An 18,843-nucleotide genomic window follows, 5' to 3' on the forward strand; every position below is an offset into this window, starting at 1 on the left:
GCCCCTGAGGGTGAGATGTGCTCCCGTGTCCTCTTGTTTTTTTCTCTATCATGGTCTGTCATGTGACCAACCTCCCCATGGGGTTATGTCACTATAGCTGGAGGTGTTCCCACTGCTACATCTTTCCCCTCTGAGGGACTGTGAGCCAAGGTAACCTCTTGTCCTTTCTGTCAGCATTTTTGTCATAGCAGTGTGAAAATGGCCAGTGACCAATAGAACTGATTTTGGTGGCAGCTTCCTTTCGGGATCTGCAGTTTTTGAATGAGATAAAAGCCCTGGGTCCAACTGTCAGCTTCCCGCCATGTTGGCAAGGCACGGTACTATACCCATCCTGGCAGGAGTGCAGATATTCTAACAGGAGACACTTTTGTTCTTCCCTTGGGCTATCAGACTTTTGAGACAATGGACCCCAAGAAATTGAAATTTGCCCAGGAGTCTCCTGCTGGGAGAAGGAAAAGGCTGAAGTCTGGTGCCAGCCCAGAGGGGAGTTTGACTCCTGAAAAGAGCTCTGACAAGAGAGACAGGATCCCAGACAGTGACAGGTCACCGATGGCCAGGGCCACACAGTGGTCAAGACTGCGCAGTTTGGCAGACCTTTTGACCTCTATTTAAACTTAAATCTTACCTCAGGGGGCTGGAGAGATGGCTTAGTGGTTGGGAGCACTGGCTGCTCTTGCAGAGGACCCAGGTTCGGTTCCCAGTGCCCCCTTGGCAGCTCACGGTTGTCTGTGGCTGCAGTTCCAGGGAAGCCAACACTCTCAGACAGACCTGCAGGCAAAACACTAATGCACACAACAAAATCTTATGCCAGGACCCTGCAGATGGACGAGGGGCTGGGGAGCAGGCTCTGGACCTTTCTATTTGTTCCTCTTCCCAACCTCATTTCCAAATAAGGACACAGCACAGCTCTTAGAGGGCTTTTGTGTATTCAGTGAGATAGTCTACATGAACAGTTAACATATGATAGATAAATATTAACAAAGGTAGCTATTTTAACATTTGAAACGGAGAGATACAATCAGGCTTTTAGAAAACTCTGTAAAACGAAAAACAAAATTACTTTCTGACTACCCCTTTGTAGAGAAGTCTTTTCAGGTTTTAGGACCCTTAGCCTTAAGAAGAACAGTAACCTTATTGTCATTATTTTAAAAGCACGTTTATAATATATTACCAGTATTTTAGAAATAATATTGTTTTTTTTTTTTTTGGTTTTTCGAGACAGGGTTTCTCTGTGTAGCTTTGCGCCTTTCCTGGAACTCTCACTTGGTAGTCCAGGCTGGCCTCGAACTCACAGAGATCCGCCTGGCTCTGCCTCCCGAGTGCTGGGATTAAAGGTGTGCGCCACCACCGCCCGGCTAGAAATAATATTGTTTTAAAAGAATTGCTTTTGAGAATACTTTCTAAAACTAGTATTTCTTATGTTGCACTTTTGCAGTTTCTGTATTGTTTTAATCCTGCAATTTGCTTTCCTGCCCTTTTTTAAAATTTTGATTTATTTTGTTATTCCATGTGTACGGGCTGCATGTATATCTGTGCATTATGTGTGTGCTGTGCCTGTGGAGGCCAGAAGAGGGCATCATATCCCCTGGAACAGAGTTATAGACAGCTGTGAGCTGCCATGTGGGAGCTGGAAATTGAACCTGTGTCCTCTGGAAGAGCAGCCATCTCTCTAGGCCTCCCCCTGCTGTTTCTTATGTTTTGTTTTGTTTTGTTTGAGACAGGGTTTCATTCTGTGGTCCAGTGTCTTGGTTTCTTCTATCGTTGCTGTGATAAAATCCTCTGGTAAAAGCAACTGAAGAGACAAAGGGTTTATTTCGTTCACAGTTCAAGGTTCATCATGGAGGACAAGTCAGGCTTACAGGAGCTTGAAGCAGCTCTTTCCACGTCACATCCACAATCACAGGAAACTGAGGGATAAATGCAAACTCATTGCTGTTTGCTTCTCGTTCTACATTTGTGCAGTCCAGGATGCCCTGCCTGGGGAAGACCCTCCCACAGCGGGTGGGTCTTCCCACCTTGGTTAACCTAGATAAGACTGTCAGATCCTAAACCAAACCTGGAAACAATGGCTAACCTTGGTGCCTACTAGCATACCAAGCCTGCCTGTGCTGGCCTCAGGCTCTCTCAGCATCACAAGTACCTGTTACAGAGTCCATGGTTCTGGCATGTGGGCGGTTCTGAGTTGACTAACAGCATCTATAATAAAAACCTTTTCTTCAGTCATACTTTGGAGCAGTCATGTCCTCATCTCCACAGGATGCCCCCTGACCATCTCTCGGGTGAGTCTAGAGCTTGTCAAGTTGCCCACACTTCCCATCATTCCCAGGCTGGCCTTGAAGTAGTGATCCTCACATCTCAGCCTCTTAAGTGCTGCGAGGGAGGTGTTAGCCACCACTCCTGGCTGCACCATAGCTTGCCCATGAGAATCAGCCTGCCCTGCTGGCATGCTGGTGGAGGGATGGCTGTTTGATTATTAAATCCAGGCTGGACATGTGACCTGAGGTTGAGACATTCCTTTAAGCCTGGGGGCCTCCACAGGAGAGTGACTTCTGAGGACACCTGTGCTTTTAGCCCTTCATCACACTGGAAGCTTTAATGGGATTCCATTGTCTGGTCACGATGGAATTCTTTTTGTACAAAAATGGAATTGTGATGCGTAAGTCACACCCTTTGCTGAAAGACAGTGCCTTCTCTTGTGACCTCCTCCTCCTGTAAGGACAGGCAAGGGATAGGAAAGTTCCCTTGAACTCTTCTGTGGGTTCTCTTATCTGAAGGAGCAGAAGGAGAGGCATGCCTGAGGGAGTGAATGAAGGGTGAGTGAGTGGGTGAGAAGAGCAGCCGAGTAAGCAATGCCAGGGGAGCGCCGCCGGCACTTCAAGGCATTTGTGGGTTTTTTTCATTTTTTTTATGTGTTATTAATGTATCTTGTGTGTTTGACTTCCTCCTCACATGTGCATGGCATCCAGGGACCGAGGTTGGGGCATCAGGCTTGTGTGGTAGCCTTCCTCTGAGGAGCCATCTCCCCAGCCTCGTTAGAAAATGTTCAGAGACAGGGTCTCGTTATACAGCCAAGGCTGGTCTTGAACTCAAAGTCCTCCTGCTTTAGCCTTCCAAGTACTGTGGGTGTGTACCATTACACCTGTAGATGTGTGTGTTCTTGTGTGTGCAGTTGCATGTGTGTACATTTGTGCAGGGAGGCCAGAGGACAACCTTGGTGTTATTTCTTGGGAGCTCTTATTTTTTAAGACATGATCTCCCACTGGGTTGGAACTTGGCAATTTTGGCTTGGCTGGCTGACTAGTGAGCCCCCAGGATCCACCTGTCTCCACCTCTCTAGCACCGGGATCACAATGGGTTTTGGGGGATTCAGCTTAGGTTCCCATGCTTGCATGGCAAGCCCTCTACTCACAGGGGCCCCATTTGCATAGCCCTTGTTCGCTTGTTTGTTGTTATTGTTTTTTGAGACAGAATTTCGCACTGCCCAAGCTGGTCTCAAACTTGCTATGTAGCCAAGGGTGATAACCTCCTGAGTTCTGAGATTACAAGCACGGGTATCACAGATAGTTTACGCAGTGCTGACTGTGGTGCCCAGGGCTTCAAGACAAGGACTCCATCAGTGTTTGTCAAATGAATGGATTCTGTCGCAGGGTTAGTTCTGCAGGGATCTCTTTGTGGCTGATGTGAGATCCAGTGGAGGGACATTGAGGGCCACACACCACAAAGAGCTTAAGGCTGACCGTCTCCTATCAGTGACCCATGCCTCTGAAAAAGGGCTGCATCTGTTAGGACTGAACCTGAGTTCTGGCCCTGCAGCCCCAGCAGGCTCCCACCAGCTGCCTGTGTTGGACAGCTATGCACCATGTTAGCTAATGGGATATTGATTTATTTTATAAGAAGCAAAAAATGCTTGTGTTGCTGCAATCGATAGCCAAGAAGAGAAAATGAGAAGACTGGGTGAAAACCAGTCCCTTGAGATCCTGTGCACATCTCCCAGCTCTTCCAGGCCCCCCTTCCTCCTGGGAATAAGATGCTGGAAGGAAAGGGACCACTAATAAGGACCGAGGGTGTGCCATGCATTTTCTAAGCATTCCTCCTAAGGGCCTTTGTGACAATCCTGGAGAAGTGACTGCTGTGTTCTTACAGATAGATCACAAAACAGCGTTCAGAATGGGTAACCCCTGCCCAATGTTATGCAGCCACCAAGAGATGGAACTGGGATTTAGGTTTGTAAATACATATTGGGTAGGCTGAGTCAACTGAAGCACAGGAGGGCATGGGGACTCTTTAGGTCGGTGCATAAAGCGCTTGCCACACACATAAGAACCTGAGTTCAGATGGCCAGTGCCCATGTAAAAGTCAGGTGTGGAGACTGTGTGTTTGTAATCCCAGCCTTGGGGAGGTGGACACGCTGGATCCGGGGTTTTCTGGCCAGCCAATCTAGTCTAAATCGGCAAGTTCCAGGTCAGTGAGAGACTGCCTCATGCTTGGCTATGAGGATCTGAAATCTACCCAGACAGGCAGCAGGGACGTTTCTGTTCAGAATTACACCGGACCCTCGCCTCATCACTTCCAAGGCCACTAATCCAAATAGTTTCTTCTCTCCCTTAATTACATCCATTTGCCATCTCTTTCTTTTGTTACGTAAGCTGAGATATTAGGCTCATTGTCTGTGAAGGCTGAATTCTCTTCTAATTATAAGAAAAACAATCCCTTCTGTCTTCCATTAGTCCTAATGGAAATTAGCTGCATCCATCTTCTGGCTTTGGGACAAATCTCTAGGTCCCAAGCAGTGTGGGCCATCGCAGGCTTGGTGAGGAAGCGTGCTGCCACAGAGGTAGGTTTGGAGCTGGGTGGACTGAAGTTTGAACCTAGTGTTAGGTGTGAGCTGCAGCCGACCCCGCATCCCCGTGTTGGTTTCCTTACCTGAACAACGAGTCAAGGACCTCCTCACAGGCGCCAGTGTGAGGGTTCAAAAGTTATCTGTTATTTGGAACTGGGTCTGATAGTGCAGGCCTGTCGTTCTTGAACCCAGGAGACTGAGGCAGCGGGATAGCTAGGAGCTTGAGGCCAACCTGGGCTCTATCTGTTCTTTCTGGAGGCTGCATGCGGCAGACTCCCATGGAAAGGACCAGAGCGTGGCTCTGGTATGCCGAGCTGGCATGGTGGGGGCCAGCACTGAGCAGCGGGCACCATCTTTGCTATCTGTGCCATCTGTGACCAGTGGACCTTTCCTAGTGAGTCGCCTGGGAGAGGAAGACCCAGGGCTGCCAGAGAGGAACGCAGTTAGCTCCGTTTCCAGCAGGCTTCCATGGTTAGAGACTGGTCCCGAGCCAAGGGAACAGCAGGAGTCCAGCCGGGCAGTCTGGGGCTGTGTCCCGCTGTGCGGCTGTGTCCAGCTGTGCGGCTGTGGTGTCCAGCTGTGCGGCTGCGTCCCAGCTCAGTACCATTCTCTCTGAATCCCAGTTTCTTCCCTTGTCAGATGGACCAATCATAGCAGGAGTGAATCTGCTGACACACAGGGAACCCTTAGTGCCTTGGGACAACTCTAAATTAATTCTCACAGCTCCTTCTGGTTAGCTCTTGCTGTGAAACCTGGTAGCTTAAACATCAGTTTGCCATTCTCTCCCAGGCTTCTGTGTGCTGATTGGGCTCAGCTGGGGCTCTGGCTGGGTTCTGTTGTGAGCATTGCAGCTGGGGCTGGGACTATCTGGGAGCTCAGTGGGGCAGGACATCCAGGATGGCTTCTGTATATATATATATATATATATATATATATATATATATATATATATATATATATATATATATATATATATATATATATATATATATATATATATTTTTTTCTGAGACAGGTCTTATATAGGCCAGATTGACCTTGAACACGTTTTGTAACCCAGGCTGACCTCGAACTTCTGATGTCCCCTTCTGCTTCTACCCTGTGAGTGCTGGGATTCCAGGCATACCCCACTATGCAGGGTTTAAATGGTGCTGGGGATTGAACCAGGGCATTGTGCCTGCTAAGAACACAGTCTCCCAATCTGAGCTCCACCCCCAGCCCTGGACTCAGTCTGCACTCCTGTGTACCTCAGTGGAGATACACTTGTCCTCAGGCTGTAGGTCATCTGAGTCCCCAGCAGGCATGCCCAGCTGGGGGTAAGAGGGCAGAAAGCTGACAGAAGACATCCAGCCTACTTCCTCCATTCATCCCTGGAGGGAGCTGGCTAATGAGCCACAGAGAAGCACACTCAGCCGGCAGCTAACTCACCCCTAGCACCCGGCAGAGGACTCTTATCACTGACTACCCCCGAGTTCTGACCACTCAGAACTTTCGTCCACCTTTCTGCCTTTTTTGAGGCCCAGAAAATAACACCTCAAAGCACAGTGCTTTCGCATGCTGAGAGCTTTGAACTAAAGGAAATCCGCAGCCCCTCTGACCTCGTACTCTCTTGTCTTGTGCTCCTCTGACTCCCCTGGAGCACACAGAGCTGTACCTCTGACTTCTCTGGTGGAAGTTCCCAAAGCAGGAATGCAATCATCTCATGTCTCCTGTGTGAAATCCTATCAACCAAAGCTCATATCTCTGGAAAAACTCAGGCTGTGGCCTGGAGACACTTGGCCACAACCAGTTACTCCCCTTTCTGGGCCAGCTCTTCCCCCTCCCCAGATCCCACAAGCAGCTCTTGAGGAACTGTTTCTGCATGTGTCCAGTGTGGTGGTACATGCCTATAATCCCAACATTTTGGAGGCTGAGGCAGGAGGATAGCCACAAGTTTGAGGCCAGCCTGGGATTCATAGAGAGATCCCCAAGTACCTATTCTGCCCTGCTCTTCTTCTATGAGCTTTGTAAACACAACTACCTGGCTGTCTCTGAGTTTTAGGTTTGTGAGGCTCCTGGTACTCATGGTAAATTTAGCTGCCCCTTCTTCAATTAATTCCCTACTGCCTACCAGCTTATTCCAGAGATTCAAATGAACGAACTTTAGAGAGTAGAGGGAAAATTTAATGCTCCCTGCATCCTATAGAAAAACAAAACAAAACAAAACAGAACAAAAATGACAACATTTGATAGCCTAATGTGCTGTGGATATTGCTCTATATGCTGTGAATGTGTTGCTCTGATTGGTTAATAAATAAAGTGCTGATTGGCCAGTAGCCAGGCAGGAAGTATAGGCAGGGCAAGCTGAGAAGAGAATTCTGGGAAGAATCAGGAGTCACCAGCCAGGCACAGAGGAAGCAAGACATGAAGGCAGAACTGGGAAAAGGTACCAAGCCACATGGCTAAACATAAATAAGAATTATGGGTTAATTTAAGTGTAAGAACTAGTTAATAGTTAGCCTGAGCTAATGGCTGAGCAGTTTTTTTTTTTTTTTTTTTTTTTTTTGGTTTTTCGAGACAGGGTTTCTCTGTGTAGCTTTGCGCCTTTCCTGGAACTCACTTGGTAGCCCAGGCTGGCCTCGAACTCACAGCGATCCGCCTGGCTCTGCCTCCCGAGTGCTGGGATTAAAGGCGTGCGCCACCACCGCCCGGCGTCTGAGCAGTTTTAATTAATATAAGCCTCTGTGTGTTTACTTGGGTCCAAGCAGCTGCAGGACTGGTGCATGAGAGAGATTTGTCCTGACCACGGGCCAGGTGGGGCACAGGAAAACTTCAGCTACACTAATGTATCATCTTGGCTAGGCCAGTACACCATTATTTTATCAAACCACACTTGTAGATGAGCTCAAAAGCATTGCAAGGATATCTGAATTCCAATCAGTCCACTTTAAATTAATGGTAGATATTCATGTCCCTTAGCCCACTTCTTTAAAAAATTACATTTACTGTTTATTTTGCTTCTGTGGTTGGGTATGGGCATATGCCTGCCATGGTGTGTGTGGAAACCAGAGAGTTGGTTTTTGTCCTCTACTGTGTGGGTTCCGGGGATTGAACTCAGGTCTTCAGACTTGGCTGCAAGCACTTTTACCAGCTGAGCATCTCTCCAGCTCTGTAACCCATGTCTTGATGCCTCAACTGTGGTCCAGAGAGATTTAGGTACAGCCATTCAAATAGTGGCTCTCACTTTGGGATATCAAATATGTATAGAAAATTAGTGTCTGCCTGAATTTTCCTTTTTCTTTGTGTGTGTGTGTTTGTATTTGTGCATGCATGCATGCACATGCATGTGTATAGGCCTGAGATCATCCTTGGGTGTAGTTCCTCAGGAGTCAACCACCTTAATTTTTGAGGCAGGATCTCTCTCTGTTCTGCAACTCAGCAAGTAGGCTAGGCAGGCTGGCCAGCTGGCTCCAGAGGTCCACCTGTCGCTGCCTCCCTAGTGCCGGGATCACAAACATGAACTGCCCTCCCAGCTTGTATTTTTTTAAAACCAGGTGCTGGGAGTCAAACCCAGGTCCTTACATTTGCTTGCTCTCTCCAGCTCCTATTAAATTTTTCTAAGAAGGGGGGCCATGCATTTTTCTGTCCTCCCTCCCATTCTCAAATCATAACAAGGACTTGTCTCAGGATTCCATAGTTTCCCTGCTGGCATTTGCATAGCTAAAGAAATGAATCTCAAAGATGGAACTATGACACTGGGTGACAGAGATGCCAGTGTCTGGGACAGCCTAGATCCTCCTCATTGTCTTTGTACAGTCTACACTTTCTTGACAGCCGTCTTAATAGAGCTTAATGTGTAGTTACAGCTTTTATTTTATTATCCTGGACTTAGAAAACAAAGTCTTAGAGATTCATGCAGGATTATAAAGGGGCCAGATTTATTATGCTCTAGAAATGTTGAGAATGAAGAAGGAAAAACACAATGAAAAATGAAATGCTGAATAAAGTGAATGAGAGGAAAGATTTAAAAAGAATTTGAAGCCCAAGGGTTTGGTGGGCTTGTGTAGAATGCTTAAGATGACAAAAGGCAGCAGGTGAGATGGCTCTGTGGGGAAAAGGCACTTGCCTCACAACCCGATGGCCTGAGTTCGTTCTCCAGAGCCCAGGGTGGAAGGAGAAAGCCTACTCCTGAGAGTTGTCCTCTGACTTTCACAAATGTGTGGTAGCACTCTTGTTCCATACTCTCTCACACACAATAAAAACAAATAACTGAATAAGTAAACAAATAAGTAAACAGGGCAAAAGATGGAAGAAGGAAAGGGAAAGTTTTTTCCTGTTTTTGTGGGATAATCCACCTTCCATCTTTAGGAATCAGGAAACGTCTTGTTTCCTAGCAACATCATGTGGTCCAGCGTTATGAGTGGGTACAACTCTGGAGGGCGGAATCCTCCTACCTCCCCTTTTCCCCGTTTTTCCTTCTCCTTCACCCTTCTCAGCTGCCTCTCTGTGCTCTGTGTTTATTAAGCTGTGAGTATCGGTAGATGGATCTGCCAGCATCCTCCCAAATTTGTGGCTTGCCAGAGAAATGACTCGGGGCAAGTGACAATCTTGTTTTTTGTTCCTGGCTGCAGTTGGGATTGTGTGAAATGCTGTATCTCTTGCCATTAGCACAGCTGCTGGGAGTCCATTAATAAATGTTCGGTTTCTTCCTTTCTCCTTGTAACAAAATTAGCCAGCCTCTGAGGCACCTAATTAATAAATGTGCATTTTAATGAGAGTGGCTTAGTGGAGGAAGCACAGTGACTTCCTTTGTTGCTTTTAGGTGGGTGCCCGGATATCGAAGTTGCTCTTTTTATTTATTTATTTTTAATATTAAGCAGGGATCTGAGTTTTGTTTGAAGACGTGGAGTAGGCAGAGATAGTTTTTGAAATGGAAATGAGCATTGTATTGCTATGACAAAGACAGTGTGAAGAAATAGAAAATCACTGAACTTCAGAGCTGCAACGCACTTGCAAACAAAATAGCCCTATTTTCTAAACTCAGATTGGGACAGAGGGTCAGGATGGTAGAAGCTTTCTTACGGGGGCAGCAAGACAGAGACGTCTCATATCAAGCTGGAGACACTTTCTTTTAAACTCTTAACCTTTCTGAGATTAGAATGCTTTTGGTATGAATTCAATGAAGTTTTTCTTTGAAGTTTGGAGAAAATGTAATTCTGTATGGGCCCATCATAAAGGTAATGGTGTCTTGCATCTTAAAAACCAAGTAAATGTGGCTTTTTCTTTTCTTCTTAAAACTTTCATTTATTTAATTTTATGTGTGTGGGCGTTTTTGTTCATCACATGCATGTCTGATGCCTGAGGATCCAGAAGAAGGAAGGCATCAGATCCCCTGGAACTGGAGGTGTAGATGATTGTGAGTTGCCATCCTAACCATTGAGCCATCTTCCCAGCCCTTCTTCCTTCCTTCTTTCTTTCCTTCGTTTCTCTTTTTCTTCTTTCTTTGTGTGTATGTTCACATGTGTGCACATGTGGGTAGATGTTGGGGTCCAATCTCAGGTACTGCCCACCTTTATTTCTTGAGACAAGGTCTTTCACTACCTGGAACTGGTTAGCCAGTGAGCCCCGGAGATGCCCCTGTTCCACCTTCCCAGCCCTGAGAGGCAAACGTTCACCACCACACCTGGGTCTTTCACATGGGTTCTGTGGGTTGAACTCAGGTCCACAGGCTTGCCAGGAGAGCACGGCAATGACTGAGCTCTCTCCACAGCCAGGCCTTTCCTTTCTCTCCCCTTCCCCTACCCAAAATACACTGTGACCTGGGCTGGCTTCATGTTCAAGATGCCCCGCTGTAAATGTATGTGTTGAGACAGGATCTTGCTGTGTAGCCCTGGCTGGCCCGGAATTTGCTATCTATACAGGCTGGTCTCAAACTCATTAAGTAGCTCAGGCTGGCCTTGAACTATTGGCAATCCTCCAGCCTCAGCCTGATGCTGCAATTATGTGCCACCAGGTAGGTTTGTGGAAATGAATGCTGACATCAGTTCAAACGGACTGGACACAGACCAGCTTGTCACTCAGTGCTGTCCTGCCAATGAGGTAACCCACTCACCTCTCAGCATCCACCTTTGTCTCTTGTGCATCTTCTATCCTAAGGGCTTCCCTGGCTAACAGCAACATCTGTCCGTACTTTGGGAAGGCTGGACGTGTCAGGGAAAGAATGCACTGCCCGCAGTTCCTGGTTCTGGGAATTAGTGGGTGATACTGCAGAGTCCTCAGCTCTGTGTGGGAAACTAAGCCATGGTTCTCACAGTATGCCTGGAGTTTGCAATGGGTCTTTTGACACACGGACTTGATGCCCGTCCCTCGTTCCTGCCTCATCTTCCCACCCCACCAACGCTTCCTGTGAAGGCCTCTGCATAAATTGCTTGCAGTAGGATCCTTGTCTTAGGGTCTGCTCCTGGGGCCCCATCCTGAGACAGGTGACCCTGTGTGACATGAAGACCCCGCCACTGCAGGGATAGGGCTACAAAGCCTTCTCCATAGCAGGGCTTTTGATACTTTGTCCACTGGTGACTCCTTTTGCCTGAGAAATTTTTATACAACCTTGGGCATATTAACACAAGGACCCAAATCAAACATGTGCTGATACCAAATAATACTGTTTAAATTTATTTAAAAACAATTCTCAAGGCCTGTGAAAGGGCTCCATGGGTTAAGACACATGTCAAGTCAATGACCTGGGTTCAACTCCTGGAACCTTCAGGGTGGAAGGAGAGAACTGACTCCTGAAATTTGTCCTCTGACTCACACACATGCAAAATAAACAAATACTGAGCAAACAAACAAAAACAATTCTTTCATAATTGTGGTATGTATGCACAATGGAAATAAATGTCAGCTCTAAGAAAAAATGAAATTTGAGGCACACATCTTTAATCCCAGTATTCTAGAGGCAGAGGCAGGTGGATTTCTGTGAGTTTGGGGCTAGCATGATCTACCCAGTGAGTTCCAGGACAGCCAGGACTACATATAGAGACCCTGACTCAAACAAAACAAAACAAAACAAAACAAAACAGAAAGAAAGAAGTCATGTTGTTTGCAGGAAAATGCATGTAACTGGCCATAATCATTTTAAGTGAACAGATGTAGTTCTACAAAACAAATGTTGTATGTCTTCTGTACTATATGGATCCTAGATTTTATAGAGAGATGTAAAATTGTGACTGTTGCTATGACATGGAAGGAGCGAACCCTCTGGGGAGAGGGGAACTAAGGGGAAAGGTGCTATGTGAGAAAGGGAAGGGGGGCCTGGAAGGGGATTTACACAATGCACAACACACATCCTTATGCAGCGCAGCCCCATGTGCCATGACTATACACAGTGGAGACTAAACACACAAACCAGTTCTCTGCTTTGCCCATAATCTGACTATGTATTAAAGACAAAGGCAAATTTGTATGCTAATGAGATGGAAGTGCTTGTTTATTTTTACATAAAGAATTAAATCTTGGCTGAATATTTGATAATGCAGACTGTAGAGTATCTTCAACACTTTGTAGAGTTGATCAATATTTTGATTTTTATAATCACCAGTGCCGAGGATGCCACTTCACATAAACGCACAGTACAAAATGGAAGAAAAGTGTGTTTAGGGTCATTATAGAAATTGTTGGAAATTCTGTTCAAATTTCAATCCAAAAGCAATAATAAAAAAACGAAACTCAAGACAGCATCTCAAACAGCAATTTTACAATCAAACATTCTAGCAATGCAATTCAAAGACACACTGATTTGATGGATGCAAAGGGATGATGGTAGGAAAATATTCAGTATTTGTTTTCAAACCAAAGATGTATGAAAAACCCACACAGAAGCCTACTATTTTTCAAGTTAATTAAATACAATATAGGAAGTAATAATAAAATATAACAATAAAACAGAGTTTGAATTGAGGTACCCTACTGGTTGTTCAATGTTGCTCTCAGATGCCACATAGTGTTAAACAAAAAACTCAGTGGGTCACATAAAAAAAAGCCAAACCAAGCCAAGACTAGGCAGGAGGGCTTTCTGAGAGAATGACGGGGTGCTGAGGATCAAACCCAGGGCTTTGTGCACCCTAGGGAAGTGTTCTCCCAGCCAACACACACCCCGGCCTGGAACGAGCTTTTTGTTGTTGCTTCTTCATACACATCCTGCTGTTGCCAAAGTGTTCGAGACCTCCACACTCAATTAGGGAGGGCTCAGTCTAAGAATTTTGTTGATACTGAACAGCTGGGCAGCTCCAAATCAGTGGACAGAGAACCATATTTCAATGTGGGAACCCCTGCTCTGATCCAGCACGGCCTCTTGAATACCCGTGAATGCTCGGACACTGTGATGGTAAATCTTGATAGTTAGCTTGTTAGGATCTGGAATCAAGAGCGTGGTATTACTTCTGCATGGGTCTGTGAAGTCATTTCCAGGAGTGATTAACTGAGGGGACCAGTCACTGGAGCGGGAGGCATCTGAGCAATGACCCAGGTAGAAAAGCTTCTGAGTAAAGCACAGTGCTCCACGCTGATCTTGGTTCTTGCTGGTGACTGTGCATCCATCCATGGCTGCCGCCGCCACCATCCTTTGCTGACATGAGAATCCAGCTTCTTGGACTCCCAGCATGGACTCAAGATGGTTGCTTTCTGGGAATCCTCCAGACCTTCAGCATCAGATTGAGGCTTTCGGCCTCACCAGCCTTTACCCAACAGAGTGTGTTAACCTACCCAGGGAATCCCCTTTTATTACAATCTTTCTATCAGTTCTGGTTCTCTAGAGAACCCTGGGTTAATACAGGGACTTTCTTAACCCTACTACACCCCTGTGTTCCCATCTATAAAACGAGAGGACTCATCTCTCCCTCATAGGGCCAAGTTAGGCTCAAAATGTCAATGCTTTTAAACCTGAAAGGACTTTGTAAATTGGTGGAGCATGTGCAGCGTCCTTCTTTTGCAACAGGAGTATTAAGCTTTGATATTAGCTCAGAAGGCTCTGGTGGTGCAAGCATTGTCCCTGGCAGGCGGTATTGAGAAGTAATTGGATTCTAAGGGTGTTGACTTCATCAACTGGGTAAGGCCTTGTGTTCATACTGAGTAGCCTGTGAGGCTGCCGGGTCCTGCTGGAGAAAGCCGGTCCCTGGATGTGTGCCATCACAGCTTTAAGAGTTTGGGATGGGAAGCCAGGCTCTTGCCATCAAAGTATGAACTCATGCACCAAGTCCCCACACACGCACTGTATTTGAGAGAGAGTTTTCTCTGCTTTCAACCACTGGGGCCCAGGGATCGAACTCACTTCATCAGGCTTGGCAGCAGACATTTTTACCTGCTGAACCATCTCTCTGGAAGTATCTGGAACAGAGATCTACTCAGTTATTTATCTATGGCAGCTTTCCCACTGCAGGAGCAGAGAGGATTGGTGGGAGCAGAGACCACATGTTCTGTCAAGCTGAAATATTTACTACCTTTACACAAAAAGTTTGTCGAGTCCTGTTTTTACTACATGAGGCCCTTTATTCTCAACTCCAGTATACCAGATGGGGCTCTGGGGCACAGAGAAGTTAAGTTGTTTGTCTGAGGTCACACAGCAGAGCTGGGACCAGCATTCTGTCCACACCTGGTTCTGAGGCCAGACTTCAATTGTTTTACTCCACTTTCCTCTCAGCTTGGCCCTCGGGATCCACTTCACAAACTTAATTCACATTTTCTGCAGAGTGAAGAACAAAGACACTGTTTCGGCGGCAGTATGAGCAGGTGTCACAATATTTTCCGTGGCATCAGAGATGTGTTTAGGGAGGGAAATACAGTAGGACCAGAATTTTCAGTATTTCACTTTGTGGTGACCATGTAATGGGGACTTTGGCAGCCAGCCCCAAACAGTGGGTCTGCGGAGACTGGCTGGTGTGACAACAGCGCACAGTCCGCATAGTCATGTGGGTCTTGCTATAATGCTTGTCGCAGGGGCCAGACACGGTGGTAGATGCCAAGTGCCGGGGACCACATCTGACTCTGAGTAAGGCTGATGCAAACATTTGCTTTTTGTGTCAATGGATGGGAAAATTGCCTGGCATGGTGGTTCATGCTTGTAATCCCAGCATTAGGGAGGCTGAGACAGTAGCATTGCCAGAAGTCCCCGTCACATGGTAAGCAGGGAAGCATTGAATTTGATGCACCATTTTCAGAAAGCCTTGCTGGACTCCTGCTTCCCCAGGGGCCGGCTGAATACAGAACACTCCTCTATACACTCTCTATAATGCTCCCATAAACTCTCTCACTGGTTACAAAGCAGTTGTCTTTGATGCAAATGGCCATAGGGCCAGTTATGAATGAGTGTTCAATGAGTCTGGGGAGGTGGTTCAGTGGGCAAGAATACTTGCTGTCCGTGTTTGAGGACTTGAGTTTTGATCATCAGCAATCACATGAAAAGTTGGGTGTGGCTGCTCACAAGCTTTAACCCCAGTGCTTTGGGGAGCAGAGCCAGGACATCGCTGGAGGCTTGCTGCCTGTCTGGCTCCAAGTTTAGAGAGAGACATTGTTTCCAGGGAATAAAGCAGAGTGTAGCAGAGTAGGTCACCTGATGTCTTCCTCTGTCCTTGCATGAATTGGAGTGTACATCCACATATGTGTGCATATGCTACACACACATATCACATGCACATGGACACACATACCAAACAAACAAATGAAAAGTATGTTAAAAATGAAAAGAAAGTGGTGCAGTGAGGGGAGTGAATCCTGGATACTCCAGCTGTCTGTCGCAGCACAAAAGAGCAGACAGTGTGGACAAGGGGAGCCTGTTAGTTATGTCTGTCCCCTCTTGACACCTGGACTTCGGTGCTGATGGTGTCTCGACCTGCATGGCACAAGAACTCTCACTGAGTCTTTCCTTTGTTTGCCTCAGGGTTCTGGTTGGAGCACAAAGGTCCTTGCACCCACAGATCACTAGGGAAACAGGGATGTTAAATACACAGGGGCCTCGTCTCAGTGGAGGAGATAACATACCTGTTTTCCCACCCAGAAGTTTGGGAGTAGATTTTGTTAATGATCTGGTGACCTTTTTGCTATCTGTGGAGGCAGACCTCACCCAAATTACCCAGAATGATTATCCCAGACTCTTCCCTCCCTAGACCATTACCCATCCCTAGGGGAGAAGTCACATGTCCTCTATGGCCTGCTGACCTCTATGCTATCAGTCAGAGACCACAGTAGATTCTAGGCCTTTCAGCTGTGGAACATACCCTCACGGTCACACGTATTTTGTAAAGGAGTTTCTAAGTAGTCACTTAAGCTTTGTTGTGCACCTAGAATTGGAAAGATTATTGCCTGGAAACCTTTCCCCAAACTGTACCATGTTTAAATATGCTGACAATGAACCACCTGGTACTAGACTCCCTTAAGTCTGATGCAGATTGTCGCAGTTGATCCGAAGCAGGTTTTCATTCTCTTTTTGAGACTCACTGCCTGCACTGACACCTGCAGGGTCCCTGTCAGTTCTGAAGCTCAGCACTTTCAATACTCTGGCCACTTGCTTTAGCGCAGTGGTTCTCAACCTGTGGGTCTTGACCCCCAAAGATCATCAGAAAACACAGATATTTACATTATGATTCATAGTAGTAGCAAGATTACAGTTATGAAGTAGCAACAGAATTAATCTTATGGTTGGTGTCACCACACCATGAGGAACTGTGTTAAAGAACTATAGCATTAGGACGGTCGGGAACGCTGCCCTAGTGTATGTGGGGTGCTGGTTCCAGCCTCAGTGCCGGAGAAGGAAGAGATGGCTACCCTGTCATCGGCAGCACAGTGGGTAAGTCTGGAGGGCAGAGTGTTCAGTAGGATAAGCCAAGTGTGGACATAACTGTGACCTCATTCACTCATGGCCATCCTCCTGCCTCTGCCTCTGAGAATCACTCATTTGTGGAATCCAAAGCAAACAAAACACTGAAGCGGCTGTTTCCAGAAGCTGGGGATGGTATTAAGGATGGAATGGGGGGAGAATTACAGCTAGAAGAAATGAATCTGAATCTTCTGCTGCACAGATGGGCGACTATAGTTAACTATTTTCTATTACGTATTTCCTATAATTAGAAGAGAGGCTTTTTCCTTTATTTCAATTTATAAAAATGTACTGCATGTATATGTTTGCACATATGTGTCTTTATGTACGTGAGTACACTTGCCACATGTAGAGGTCAGAGGACAACTTGTGGGAGTCGGTCCTCTCCTTCTATCACGTGAGCTCCAGACCCCAGACCAGTTGTCAGGCTTGGCAGTCGTTTCCACGGCCCAGAAGAGAGGATTTGCATGTCTTCACAGAAAGAAATGATACACGCTCAAGATGATGGGCATGCCCACTTTATTTGATGATTACACAGTGTGTGCATGGAATAGCACACCATAGCCCATAGACATGGATGAGTATCATGTGCCAATTAAAAGCAAAAGGGCACTGGGGAGCTGGCTCAGTGGGTAAGAGCACTGTGCAGGCATGAGGGCCTGAGTTCAGACCCATAGCACACACGTAAAAAGCTGGGCATGGCTGCACATACACATGCAACCACAGTGCTGTGGAGGGTGGAGACAGCAGGGCTGCTGGGGCCTGCCGTCCCTCAGCAGAGCTCCAGGTTCAGTGAAAGACTCGGTCTCAAGAGAGTAAGACAGGATAACAAAGCTTGCTCACCTGATCACTCCCTTTAGCCTCTGAATACACATGATTGCTTGCACCAGCACACACACGCACAGTGCACTCACACACGCATGCGCACACACGCACACGCGCACACACATGCACACACGCACACACACGTGCGTGCACACATACATGCACACGCGCACACACATGCACACACGCATGCGCACACACGCACACGCACACACACATGCACACACGCACACACACGTGCGTGCACACATACATGCACACGCGCACACACTCCATACACCCTTGTGTTGCTGTCATTATCACTTAATTGCTATCACTTCTACTTGTCACCAATTCTTACTGGAAAATTTTTGTTTTTTTCCTTTTAACTTGCTCGTGTTTTTCCCCTGTGGCAAACTCTGCACCTAGCATCTTTAAAGGAGCTTTAAAGAAACCACAGTTCACTTCTGAAGCCTTGTCCCCACACCATGAAAGCCCAAGAGAAGATGAGAGGGATCCTCTTTTGAGGCCAGGTTATTCCACCTTTAAGAGGACTGCATTGTGAGTGATCAGCGGAGAGCAAATGGCCCTAGAGGGGTGCCTGTTATTAGTTTACATGTTCTTCTGCAGGTACTTAGAGCTGGGGCTCGGAGAGCCATGCGTCCACAGGCAGAGACGGAACAAACTGTGAGTGTGATCATTGCACTGGTGGGTGGAACTCACTTAGCATCGTGTCTGTATGTGCTGGACTGGATAAATGCAGCCTGCTCTCCACACTCAGCGACAAGTGCTGCTGCTTGAGAGACCACCTGTGTTACCTGCTGGCCTTTCCAAGACTTGTCCCTCTAGAACCGCTGTCTGGGGACGTACTTGGCAAAAGGGACTTCGCAGGTAGAATGGAATTGAGGGTCTTGGAGGTGGTGATAGATGGCTCAGCCAGAAAAAGTGCTCGCTGCCAGGCTTGGGTTCGTTTCCTGGTGCACACACCTGGTAGAGGAAAAGAATCCACTCTCACAGTTTGTTCTCTGACTTCAGCATGAGTGCTGTGGCACGCACCTGTGTACACACACACACACACACACACACACACACACACACACACACACACACACACACTTTAAAAATGTATACTAAACTAGAAGTTAAAAAAGGGATCTTGAGCCGGGCGGTGGTGGCGCATGTCTTTAATCCCAGCACTCGGGAGGCAGAGGTAGGTATATCTCTGAGTTCGAGGCCAGCCTGGTTTACAGAGTGAGTTCTAGGACAGAGAAACCCTGTCTCAGAAAACCAAGGGAAAAAACAAAACAAAACAGAAAAAGATCTTGAGACAAGAGCATCTGGGTGGGACGTAATC

The 18,843-nt window shown here is 46.8% G+C and overlaps 1 long non-coding RNA gene across 2 annotated transcripts in view; it reads left to right on the forward strand.

Moving 5' to 3' along the window:
* The first annotated feature begins 1,712 nt into the window (after positions 1–1,712).
* Positions 1,713–18,843, forward strand: part of LOC128123238 (uncharacterized) — a 39,646-nt gene continuing 22,515 nt past the window's right edge. Inside the window, exon 1 of one of the 2 annotated variants that reach the window (XR_008222610.1) lies at positions 1,713–2,279. This is a non-coding gene — a long non-coding RNA (uncharacterized LOC128123238). Of the gene's footprint in view, positions 2,280–11,893; positions 18,177–18,843 lie in introns of those variants that run through there. The other variant, XR_008222609.1, reaches the window with a different exon arrangement.

Source organism: Peromyscus californicus, unplaced genomic scaffold, assembly GCF_007827085.1.
Source record: "Peromyscus californicus insignis strain IS unplaced genomic scaffold, ASM782708v3 Scaffold_3__1_contigs__length_106647218, whole genome shotgun sequence".
Taxonomy (NCBI): Eukaryota; Metazoa; Chordata; class Mammalia; order Rodentia; family Cricetidae; genus Peromyscus; species Peromyscus californicus.